Source organism: Protopterus annectens, chromosome 11.part0 (assembly GCF_019279795.1).
Source record: "Protopterus annectens isolate FY-2018-M chromosome 11.part0, PAN1.0, whole genome shotgun sequence".
NCBI classification, from domain to species: Eukaryota; Metazoa; Chordata; order Ceratodontiformes; family Protopteridae; genus Protopterus; species Protopterus annectens.
This window is the reverse complement of record NC_056745.1, coordinates 238,118,541-238,131,363: the sequence shown is the minus strand read 5'-3', so window position 1 is coordinate 238,131,363 and position 12,823 is coordinate 238,118,541. Positions and strand designations below refer to the sequence as shown.

The following is a 12,823-nucleotide window of genomic DNA, read 5'->3' as shown; positions in this document are numbered from 1 at the left end:
CAAAAATAATTGACTTAAACAATTTGCTTAGTTTCTGGTGTCATTCCAAGGGGATCCAGTGTCTGACATCCTGGGATGTCATGGTTGACAGGCCTCGATGTTTTGCTAGAGATGGCCTCCACCTGTCACCCCTGGGATTCTGAATCCTTGCCAAGGGTCTTGTCTCACCCATTGTGCCCTTTTTTAGGCAACGCCTCAAAGACAAATCTTCCAACATAAAAGATCTGTCAAAAAGCAAATTGAAGGTGATGGTGCTTAATGCTAGGAGCCTTAACCTGAAAATGGACTCACTGGGGCTCTCCTTGCACTGGAAGATGCTAATGTCTGTGCAGCCATGGAAACTTGGTTCAGGGCTGCAGAGAGTGCCCCTACTTTACCAAGCTATACCTCATTCCACACATTCTGACCCCAAAATGAGTCCAGAAGTCGAAGGGTGGTGGAATCTCTATCTTCATCAAGGGCAGGCACACCTAAAGACTGGTTTGCCAGCATGATGCACTGGAGCTACTCCAGGTGCAACTGACAGTTGGTAAGACACTCATCCAAGTTATAGCCAGCTACAGACCTGCCTCCATGACTCAGGACACCCACTCCCCCTACCTAGATCTACTTGACTCCATCAAGGCACCCCCTAATACCCTGATCCTTGGTGATTTCAACTACCCCGCCATAGACTGGGTGAACTATTCCTGCATTAATGCACTCACCCAACGATTCCTTGACTTCATCAATTCTAATGCACCAGACCAGCTCATCTCATCCCCCACAAGCGGAGATAACATTTTGGACTTGGCTCTCAGCAACATGGGCAACTGCTGCACCACTCCCAAACTATGTTCTTCCCTGGTGAGATCAGATCATCTGTCTGTCTCATTCACAGTGTCTATCCCCTCCTAGATGTAATCAGGCTAAAAAATCTTCACAAAAGCTGACTACAACCTAATAATAGAGGGTATCAGTAGCTTCACACCATCTTTCCCTTCAGGTTATGCAGCCAACTATGCTGAACAGTATGCCAATGCAGTATACAAGCACCTGTACAACTGTATGGACTCAGCCATACCCAACAGAACTCAAACCTGCTCTTCAAGGAAACACTAACTTGCCTGGTGGACATTCTTTATCAACAGGCTTTACAACAAAAGGAAGAAACGGTTGTCCGAGGGTAAAAAGGAGCAAATTTCAAATTAGAAAAACTCCTTCCTTATCCTCAATAAGCAAATTAAATTACTAGTGAAAACCTCCAAAGCCAATTATGAATTGAAACTAGCCTCCGAAACAAAGGGAAATGACAAAGTCTTCTTCAGTTATGTCAGGAACATCCATGAGAAAGCCCAGGTTTGTTCTGAATGAGTACTTAATGGTATCACTTACACTGATCCTGTTGACTTAGCCAACCTGCTAGCAGATAGGTTCAGTGCAAACTTCACCCCCTGTCCCCTTCAAAGGCCCTTTTGACATCCCCAATACTTGTCCTGACTTCACATCTCCATAGATCAAGTGTTAAAGTCCCTATCCAAGGCAAAGAGCACAGCTTTCATGGGACTTGATAGTATCCCAGGCTGTATTCTGCACCATCTCCAGCAAGAACTAGCTTCCCCACTGAGCACCCTATTCAACCACAGTCTAAGTACAGGCTTCATTCCAGCAGAGTGGAGAACTGCCATTGTCATCCCCTTGCACAAAGGTGGTGCCATTACTGACCCTGGAAATTATCACCCCATTAGCTTAAAAAGTCTGATCTGTAAAGCCATGGAGTGTATTATCATGGATCTCATAAACAAGGACACAGGCAATCTCCAAGCACTTGACCCCATCCAGTTTGGATTTGTCAAGGGCAGATCTTGCCTGTTGAACCTGGTTGACTTCTTTGAGACTGTAACCAAGGCCATGGATGAGGGAAAGTCAGTACATACAGCTTACCTTGACTTGGTCAAGGCCTTTGACACAATCACCCACTCAGGTATCATTGAAAAACTAACACAACTTGGCATAAATCCCTGTCTCATCAGGTGGGTGGCTAACTTCCTCACCGACAGGACCCACAAGGTCAAAATAGGTGCCTCCACCTTTGATAGAAGACCTGTCACTAGTGGAGTTCCCCAGGGATCTATCCTGGGACTCCTACTGTTTGGCATCTACTTCTCAGAAGTCTGGGCAAAGACCAGGTTTGCAGATGACTGTAAGCTGGGTGCTGTCATTGACTCACCAAATGATGTTAACATACTGCAAGAGTGTCTCACAGCAACTAATGACTGGTGCCAAAGTCATGGCCTCAAGTTAAAAAAAAAAAAAAGTATCATCATACCATTCAGCAAAAACAAGGCCCCTACTGATTACCATGTCAATGACAACCCTCTAAGCACACAACCTGTGGTGAGAGACCGGGGTACTCAGGTTGACAACAATATCACATTTGACCATCATGTAGCTGCAGTGGTTAGAAAGGCCTTTTCTTTGGTTCATCTCATAAGTAAAGGGATTGCATCCAGAAAAAAGGAGGCTATTACCTCTCTATACTCCTCCCTCATTAGAACAATAACTGAGTATAATGCCCTGTTTGGTATGTACCACTCCAAACATCTGCACCAACTGGAAAGGCCATAGAAATACCTCACAAGAGAATCCATGGCCTTCAACACCTGTCCTATGAGAGAGGCTGAAATCACTATCACTCTACTTAGTATCATACAGATTGCTCAGGGGTGATCTGCGTCTCATCTACAGGGCAATCTCAGACCCTGCTCTACCAGAGATGCTTCATATCTGCAAGTCTAACTCCTTGCGCACTACTCACTCAAAAGGCCTGAATCTAATATGCGACATCAACAAAACCTGTGGAAAGACAGGTTTGGCTCCCAGAAGCTGCCCCATCTCTGGAACAGACTTCCCATACATCAAACAGAGCACATCACTGACAAGCGCAGTGGATGGGAAACCACAAATTTGTCCCAGGGGTTCCACCTGTGCCCCTCCTTAACAGGGGTGACAGAAGCTGACTGAGGTTTCTTTTTTGATGATAAACTCTTGGCTAGGCTTGTAAGGGCCCGAGGGCCATTAGCCTAGTAACTTCCTATGATCCTACAATCATTTTCTCTCCATCCTTCTTCCTTCTATAACCATAATATGAACACCATCTCTTATACCAAGACATCATTCAATTTCCCCTCACTGTCTCTAATCATGTAATCTCTAATATCTCTTTAAATATCTTATTAGAATTGTTTCAGGTCTCATTTATCAAATACTATTCTAATATTTCTTTGTAACAAATAATATCAGCAATGAATTTTTCCTCACATATTTTCTTCAGCTCGTTACTTTTTTTCTTCACGCTCTACTATAAACCATATCATTTTTCTCATTACATTTTTTCACTCATGTTTTGTAGTGTAATATGATACTTTGCGATTTAAAATATCTATACTTGAAGTTTTTTTGGTGTAACATGATACTTGTGCAATAATGTACTGTTTTAGATTTGTGAATGTTTTGGTGTTATGTTGGGAGAATGGCCTAATGGTTAAGGTGTTTGCCTTACAAACACAAGGTGCAGGGTTCAAGTCTCACAAGGGATAACTGGCTAAGCTTAAAATGGCTCGCAAGGGCAGTTAGCTTAGTACTAACCTATGAACCTATGTCTGTAATGGTTTGCTGTGATTTAGTAATGTCTGTTGTACTGCTTCTTGTGATATTTTGCACATTTGAGTCCAGAGAAACAAAACTTCATTCAGTTTGCACTGTTGTGTGAAGTCTGAATGACAATAAAGTTTACTTTGACTTTTTACTTTGATTTTGTGAGTTAAAATATCTGTACTGGATTTTTGAAAGATTGTGATTGTGGAGCTTTTCTCCTCGTGCCTCCAATGGGCACTTTATGGCCTAGTCAGACTTTTCTTGTTAACAAATGTCAAATAAAAAAAATAAAATAAAAATGTCACATCCAAATTTTTTTTTGGGGGGAATTAAGATAAGAACAGAATGAAAAAGAGACCTATATTTTCAATTTGGTATAATCTACAGATTTACAAATTGAAAATTATATGGGACAGTTGTTCTTTGAATGTTATACAGAATTTTGCCAGAATCAAAACTGAACCAGGAGTGTTTTCTTTTTTTTTTTTTTTGTGATCATATCAATTATTGCATTTTTTTCAAAACATTTCCAGTATCATTACGAATAACCTCATTATCTGATTGGTATACAGTTAACCAATTTCTTTTTGTGTGTGGTTTGCTTTAATAGGCATCTGTATTATAATACTAATGTTAAGCTAACTTTTCCCTATTAGCTCTTTCAATTTGAGTTAACAGTGAGATGTTATACTGTATTACAATTTTCCATCAATCAAAATACATGGGAATGTTAACATTTAGAAATGTATCCATGGTCTCTAATTCTGATGCAAACTAAAGACGTTTTTTCCCCCTTTCCTTGCTATCTTGCCTAATATTTTATTCATGTCTACTAACATGCAGTATTAAAGAGTTCTATTTAGTATGAAGTGTAATATAATGAGTGAACTACCCAGATTTTCTCAACCTGAGTATGAAATGATTGAATGACATCAGAATTATTAAAAAGATGCTGTCTTGATTTTAGTAATACTGTAACAATGTATCTTCGTCAGTCCTTTGAGAAATAATGCAATTTCTGAGTGGTTCAATGAAATTCTGGTACGAAATTTAGGCTTATGAGTTATTTGAGCAGAATTACTGCTGAGTATTAAATTATCTATTCAGAAAATTATTTGCTTAAATTCGATAAACAAAATACATAAAAAAATGACGCACATCAGTCTGCAGTAATTTACCGTATTATTGAGTACTGTAAAATATGTCAGTTTTTGAGTATGTAAAATGGCATATGGTGTAATTCTATGGCTGGACTTATCTATATGTTAACAGAACAGTATAATTATGACCTGCAAAAACATGTATCCAATGGTGCAAAGCATCAATTCCTAATTATAAATCAGATGTCAACTCAGAATAGCACTGAAAAGGCACTTACAGTGAAGCCAGACATACAATTTCTCTGATCATATTCCACTTTGGCTATCAACAATCTCCCTTTTGTCTGCTGAAATGTTATTATCTTAATGTTACAATTTAAAGCTAAGATTGGCATTCCTATTCTGTTGGAGTCTGCTAGGTTATGCTTGTAATCAGAAATTATCTTGGCTATTTTAATCCATTCTAGAAAATCCAATCTCTTTTGAATTAAACAGCCTTTGCTGTGGAGAATCTTAAAATATTAATATTCAGTGAGAAACCAGGTATTAAACTATTAGCCATAATGATGCTAAATAAATATGTATTGAAAAGAAGAAAAGAACAAGTAACTGAAAGGAAAGAGCTTCCAGAAGGTGGCTTACCTTAGTCTGGGCATTCATAAGTATCAATATACAAATAGATGTACATATGATGCCTTTTGATTTTTTGTTCACTTACAAAAAAGACACACTTTCTAAAATATACTATGATATTTTTTTTTTAAATAGGCCAAATAACCTTAACAGGTAATAGGCCTATAAATATGTAAAGCACCTCAGAGCTAGACCCACAATAAATGAAGTTGATGTACTTAATAATTTTAGACATGCTTGGAGATTTCAGTCCTTGTTATCCTTTTAGAAATTGGATGCTCTATACATGTTCTGCTTGGAGGATAAAGCTGTCCCAGGAAACACTTGCAATCTCATCCAATCAGTTCCTGACTAAGCTAGAGGCACTGAATACAGACCTGTAAACCTTCCTCAACAGAGATAAGGGGATGGAGTGAGGGATGATTAATTAAGACGAATTCAGCTAGCAGATCTAATTTATTGGCAAGTACCCCCTTTCGTTAATGCTAAGAAGATTTGTTTTTTGTTACTCTTTAGGACAGAGAGTACCTAGATGATCATCTGAGAGGAATGGCCTACTCAAACATATCCTGGAAGAAACTAAAGCCTCTGCAAGTATGGCAGCTGCAAGGACTCAAAACAGAACCAATACCAAAGGAAAAAAATAAGACCAGCCGCTGTAGCATCAAGATAACTTTAATCTGTTGGTAGTACAAACTACATATCAATCAGATAGAGTGAATGCACAAACCGGTTTTGGCAAATGATTACAGTGCCTTCCCTCAGTGTAAAGTTAATGAAATGTAGTGCACTCTTTATATAATATTGATTCAATCAATCAAAACCATTAATTATAAATGCTCGTTACGTCCAGGAGGGAATAATACCCCAAGTTTAATAATTAATTTCTTCTTTTTTGTTCAAAATATCATAGAAGCTCTGATTTTATCAATATTTATAAAGTTAAAAAAAGCACTTGGATGTGAAAGAGTACGTTTATACAATGCATTGGTAATTTTGCTATTTCTGATTTCACTAAGATGCTCCCCCACCCTGAATTTTACAGGACGTGAGGTTTGCCCCACATAAAACGCTGAACAATGGCATGTGGCCAAGTATATGACCCAGTCAGATTGGCAATTGGCATAAAATGATATATCGAAAATCTGTCTAGTGTTCTGACTGCTAAATGATTTGGATTTGACAAACCTAGAACAATAGGAACAGTGTCCACAGGAGAAATAACCCACTAACCTGTCCCCTAGGAGAGTTGTTTGTGACAATGGCATGTCAGGCAAAAAATGCTTGTAGTGATTGAAGTATGAGCCTAAATTTTTACCTTTCTTGAAAGTGAAAGAACATCTCGTTGGTAAAATAGCAGAAAGCATTTGGCCAGCCAACAGCATATTCCAGTGGCGATTAGTGAATCAATGAATCAGTATTTCTGCCGTATGTAGTAATGAAACGAATGGCAGAACCATCGTTATTATTTTTATCTTTATAGTGGAGAAGTTGCTTCCTGGCCAAACCATCAGCCATATTAGACGCCTGATATACAAAACCAGCCCCATAGCTCCTATCTTTAAATCTCATAATCAAATCGTGTTTGTAAGTGTTGTAAGTTTCTGCTTCAGAGCAGATACGTTTGCCATGAATAAACTGAGATTTCGGAATATTTTGACAAATATGAGGGGAATGAAAGATGGTGACGTGGAGGAGGGAATTATATTGGGGAAATTTGCGGTGAACCTGAGTAGACAGAGTATTATCATTATTTCTACTTATTAACATCCAAAAAAATAATGTTATTGAGGTCATAATTCGCTGTAAATTTAGTACCCCATCTGTTTTCGTTGAGATAATCTACAAACTCATATAGATATTCAGCATCCGACCTCCACACCAACTAACAATCATCTACTTGGATGGTACTTGGATAATTGCTTGTTGGTGTGGAGGTCGGATGCTGAATATCTACATGAATTTGTAGAGTATTTCAACGAAAACAGATGGGGTATTGAATTTACGGTGAATTATGACCTCAATAACATCATTTTTTTGGATGTTAATATAAGTAGAAATAATGATAATACTCTGTCTACTCAGGTTCACTGCATATTTCCCCAATATAATTCCCTCCTCCATGCCACCAGCTTTCAACCCCCTCATATTTGTCAAAATATTCCGAAATCTCAGTTTATTCATGGCAAATGTATCTGTTTGGAAGCAGAAACTTACAACACTTACAAACACAATTTGATTATGAGATTTAAAGATAGGGGCTATGGGGCTGGTTTTGTATATCGGGCATCTAATACGGTTGATGGTCTGGCCAGGAAGGAACTTCTCCAATATAAAGATAAAAATAATAACAATGGTTCTGCCATTCGTTTCATTACTACATACGGCAGAAATACTGATTCATTGATTCACAGTGTTAATCGCCACTGGAATATGCTGTTGGCTGACCAAACGCTTTCTGCTATTTTACCAACGAGATGTTCTTTCACTTCCAAGAAAGGTAAAAATTTAGGCTCATACTTCAATCACTACAAGCATTTTTTGCCTGACATGCCATTGTCACAAACAACTCTCCTAGGGGACAGGTTAGTGGGTTGTTTCTCCTGTGGACACTGTTCCTATTGTTCTAGGTTTGTCAAATCCAAAGCATTTAGCAGTCAGAACACTAGACAGATTTTTGATATATCATTTTATGCCAATTGCCAATCTGACTGGGTCATATACTTGGCCTCATGCCATTGTTTGTCATTTTATGTGGGGCAAACCTCATGTCCTGTAAAAGTCAGGATGGGGGAGCATCTTAGTGAAATCAGAAATGGCAAAATTACCACTGCATTGTATAAACATACTCTTTCACATCCAAGTGCTTTTTTTAACTTTATAATTATTGATAAAATCAGATCTCCTAGACCCAACAAAATGGGCTGGCATGATATTTTAAACAAAAAAGGGAAGACATGGATTATTAAACTTGGGGGATTATTCCTTCCTGGACTTAACGAGCATTTATAATTAATGGTCTTGATTGAATGAATCAATATTATATAAGGAGTGCACTACATTTCATTAACTTTACACTGAGGAAGGCACTGTAATCATTTGCTGAAACCGGTTTGTGCATGCACTCTATCTGACTGACATGTAGTTTGTACTACCAACAGATTAAAGTTATCTTGATGCTACAGCTGCTGGTCTTATTTTTTCCTTTGCTACTCAAACATATCCTCAATCACTGTAGTGACAAGGCAAAATCTGGATTTGGAAGCAAAGCCTGGTTCACAATGTCATGCAAAGGTATTCAGTGAGGACCAAGCTGCACAGATGATATTTCAATATGCTTTACAAAAAAAAAAAAAAAAAACAGCTAGTAAGGTAACCATTACTCAAGTTAGTCAAATGAGCCTTGGGCAAGACTAGTAGTTTCTGTACTTATGACTGACAAAAGCGATACAACTAGAAAAGTAGTGAGATAGAGACAGATTGGTGACCTTTTGACTAAGTTTCTGTGGAACAAAAGAAACCAAGGAAACCAACAGCTGATTATGGACATACATACTGATTACAGCAATTTCTGCAGATAACTTGGAGTTAAACAGGCTGATTAAGTTTACATTTGTTAGCAATCTTTTGCATTGCAGTGGTTAGCGCTGCCACTTCACAGCAAGTGGCTCTCCAGTTCGATCCACGGCTGGGGTGCCTTCTGTGCGGAGTCTACACGTCCTCCCTGTGGTCGCGTGGGTTTCCTCCAGGTGCTCTGATTTCCTCCCACATCCCAAAGACATGCTGTAGGTGGATTGGTAAATTGGCCCTAGGTGTGAGTACATGCGTGTGTGTGCCTTCTGTGGAAGGTTGGGCACCGGGCTGGCAACTAGACACAGTAAAACTCCACTGCCAATCACGAGCGGACAGGTGATATGCTGTGGTGACCCCTAACTGGGAAAATCCAGAAGAAGAAGAAGCAATCTTTTGCATAAAAGAAAGCCACTGACTATGGAAAACCAGTTATGCAGGATTAATGCATAAAGCCTTTAAGTCATGTATCCTTCTTGTTGCTACTAAGAAAAGTCAGACATTTAAAATTAACAGATTCCTCTGGTACAAACAGAAGACGAGTTAGGATTTAAAGTTAATTCTGGAGAAACTAACAAGGAAATGTTCCCTGATAAGAAAATGCAAGAAAAAGGCACCCTTAAGAAAATGCTTGCACACTTTAAGGGAGGCTGAAGATGACAGATTCTGCCAAGTTAAATATGAAAGTTGTATATGGCAACTGAATGTACTTTAAGTGATGAACTGCATAGGCCTGAACTGAATATTTCCACCATATAATGAATAACCATGGAAACAGGGGCTTGGAATCCAAGTCATGACACATAGGCCAGAATGAAAACCTTTCTCACCTTCCTCAGTATATCTTCTGGACAGAAGGCTTTTGAAATTGTGACAGAATATCCACCATCCTGATTTTAAAACAATGATCCCTTGCTATCAATTAATAATGTTAGAGACTGAAGATTTTGATATGCTTTGCTGGAAGATGTAGCCTTCTTCAGAAGCAACCTGCAAGGAGGTTGCATCTAAAACCTCCTCAGAAGTGGCAACCACGATTATCTAGGATAAAAAGAACAACAATCACTTTTTCCTTGTGAAACCTCCTTCTGAGTGAATTTCGACATTAGATGAAATGGGGAAAAGGACAACGTAATGTTTGAGGCCAGCCCTAGAATAACAAAACTCTGCTCTTTTGGTTGGTTGGAAAAATCAGCAAGAAAAACAACCCACTGTCTGTTTTTTCTTGAAGAGGCAAACACAAGATAGATCAGGAAGCCCCCCTCGTCAGGAGCAATGTCTTACTAGTGAAGAGACAGACTGGTCACTCGTGGTATCATTAGGTAACCGCTGAGTCTGTCCATATGAGAACTTGCAACCCTGGTAATATTGTGTTAACCAGAATATGGTGAGTTCAGTCAGCTTATTCCCACACTCTTATTTCCTGTCAAAAGAAGTAAGACCTTTTTCTGCCTTGTTTGTTGCCATATCAGACTACAACCATATTGCTTGAATGTAAAGGAGAAGCGATGTCTTAAGGTCTGGAGGGGTAGCAAGTTTGCTTTTATTTCCAGAACACTAATGTGCTTTATTTCTAGAACACTGTTGTTGTCTTTTGGCTTTTCCTGGTTAGGGGTCGCCACAGCGGAACTCCGGTCCGCTAATGATTGGCAGTAGATTTTCACGAACGCTGAGGTGCCAGCTCGACATTCAACCTTCAACGAAGGCATGCCCATTTACGCATGCCTTTCGAACGCCCACCCAACCGTGGGGAGGACATGCAGACTCCACACAAAAGGCATTCCCCACACTCCAGCCGAGAATCAAACGGTCGAACCTCTTGCTGTGAGGCAACACGCTACTGCTGCACCACCACAGAAGTCGCATTATTATTTCAAGAACACTAATGTACTTTATTTCCATGTGCAAGGGCAGATTCTCTTCAGAATGTTGAATTTCAAAACTTTGAATTTCACATGGTTGAGACCATATAATCAAAGTTTTGAAATCTCAAAATTCTGAATGGAGATCTGCATACAGCACGGAATGGGAGATTTCCCTTTTCCTCACTGTAGTGTGATCTCAGAGTTGGTATATTTAAGTAGCTGGGGTGTGGGGGATGCAGGGCAGCTTGCCCCGCTGAAAAAATGTTGAGAAACTTGGTTTTATATTGTTTTGGATCATTTCAGAGTTTTGAGATTTCTAAACTTCGATCATAAGGTCTCGACCATATAAAATTCGAAGTTTTGGAAATTCGACATTCTGAAGTGAATCCGCAAGGACAGCTATTGTAGTGACAGCCTTCCTTGGGCTGTACACCCACTAAAATGAAAACCAACCTGGCTAAGGTAGAAGCATCTGAAGTGACTGGCCAAAGGTTTGCTTAGGGTCTAGGAACAATCAAGGGGCTCATCTTGAATAAGGTTGTCCAGATGAAGCCATCAATACAGTTAGTGGCAACATGATTTGCAGAATGTTTTTTTCTATAGAAGATTTCAGTACTGTGGGGCCATCATGTGAAGCATATACTATGGCTATCATGAGCTCTGGAACTTGGAGACAAACATTTAGAAGCTGTTTTCCATTCTGTCAAGAGATAAATGAATGTGACTTGCCATGGTGTTTAATATAGATCCTGTGAATAGAAAATGTTGTGTGGTATTAAGCTGTAACTTCAGCAGACTGAATGTGACCTCCAGCCAGGGTAACAAACAGAAGATACCTGTATGAAAAGAGACTATCCCTGGTGGGTAACACAAGAATTCAGTCATCCATGTAAAAAAAAAAAAGTGTCATACTACAAGAGATAAGCTGTCACTACTGGCATGCTTTTGATGGACAGTAGTGGAGGATGGAGATGAGACCAAGTGGCGGGGAATGGTAGTGACTGGATATTATTCTGAAAAGCATCCTAAAGTTTGAAAGGACACATCCAATCTCTATCTCTTGGCAGACATGGGAGTATGAACTGCAGTATGAGTATGTGGAAGGACACTTTTGTGATGAAGGTGCTTAAGCCACTGACATTTAACGTGGGCCTGATGTCTTTTGCCATTCTGGCAACAAAAGGAATCTGGAATAATTCCTGGTCTTCAACAATCTACTGTGACCTCTTGAACTGCACTTTTTAACAATTCTCAGCTTTACTTTCCAATAAGATGACATATTTGACAGAGGTAAAGATGAGTCCAGTGGTCTGAACTTGAATGTAATGAAATATCTGTTTTTGATGACTTCTCTTATTAATCTTTCTATGGGTACCTTCAACCACTATAAGATGTAGAGGAACAGCCTCTAAGGGAAAATTACTGGACTGGGAGTTAGTAATTTTAAGAACCTTCTTTAGAAGGATTTTAGCATTCATGGAAAAGCTGGAAACCATGTCAGACCACTTACATTGCTGGCATGTGGTTAAGGAGGACTGAAGAGATACACCTTCCTGTAGCTATAGGATCTGTGAGTTGTATCAAAAAAGAGGCTTTTTCTGACTCTAAGTGCAAGAAAAGGAACAATGAAGAGTGAGAAAGCAGACAACTCTTTTCTTTTTCATGACCTGGCGTTGCTGGTTAATTTTAGACCCAAACAACAAAGGTCCCATAAAGTGTACATCCATAAATATCGCTTTAATGTCTTCCATGAAGGTGCAAAGGTATAGCCAGAAGTACTGGCACACAGCTATGCCAGATGCTGCTGCTACCTCTACAACTTTAAACACTGCTCAAATCATGACACTGCTGACTGCAGAAGAAGTGGAGGTCTTACAGATGAGCTTCTCCTTATAGGTTCATAAGTGTGTAATAGGCTAATGGCCCTGGAGCCTTTACAAGCCTAGCCAAAAAAAAAATGCCCAGGCACTGTGCCACCAGGTGTGAGTTCACAGTGCCCATATCCAGTAGGGCAACTGG

General features: G+C 39.4%; 1 protein-coding gene across 2 annotated transcripts in view; it reads right to left on the bottom strand.

The window, feature by feature from the left end:
* The window catches only part of ITPR2 (inositol 1,4,5-trisphosphate receptor type 2), a 2,416,542-nt gene that overhangs the window by 166,177 nt on the left and 2,237,542 nt on the right, over nucleotides 1–12,823 (bottom strand). The gene's annotated exons all lie outside the window — the stretch shown is intronic.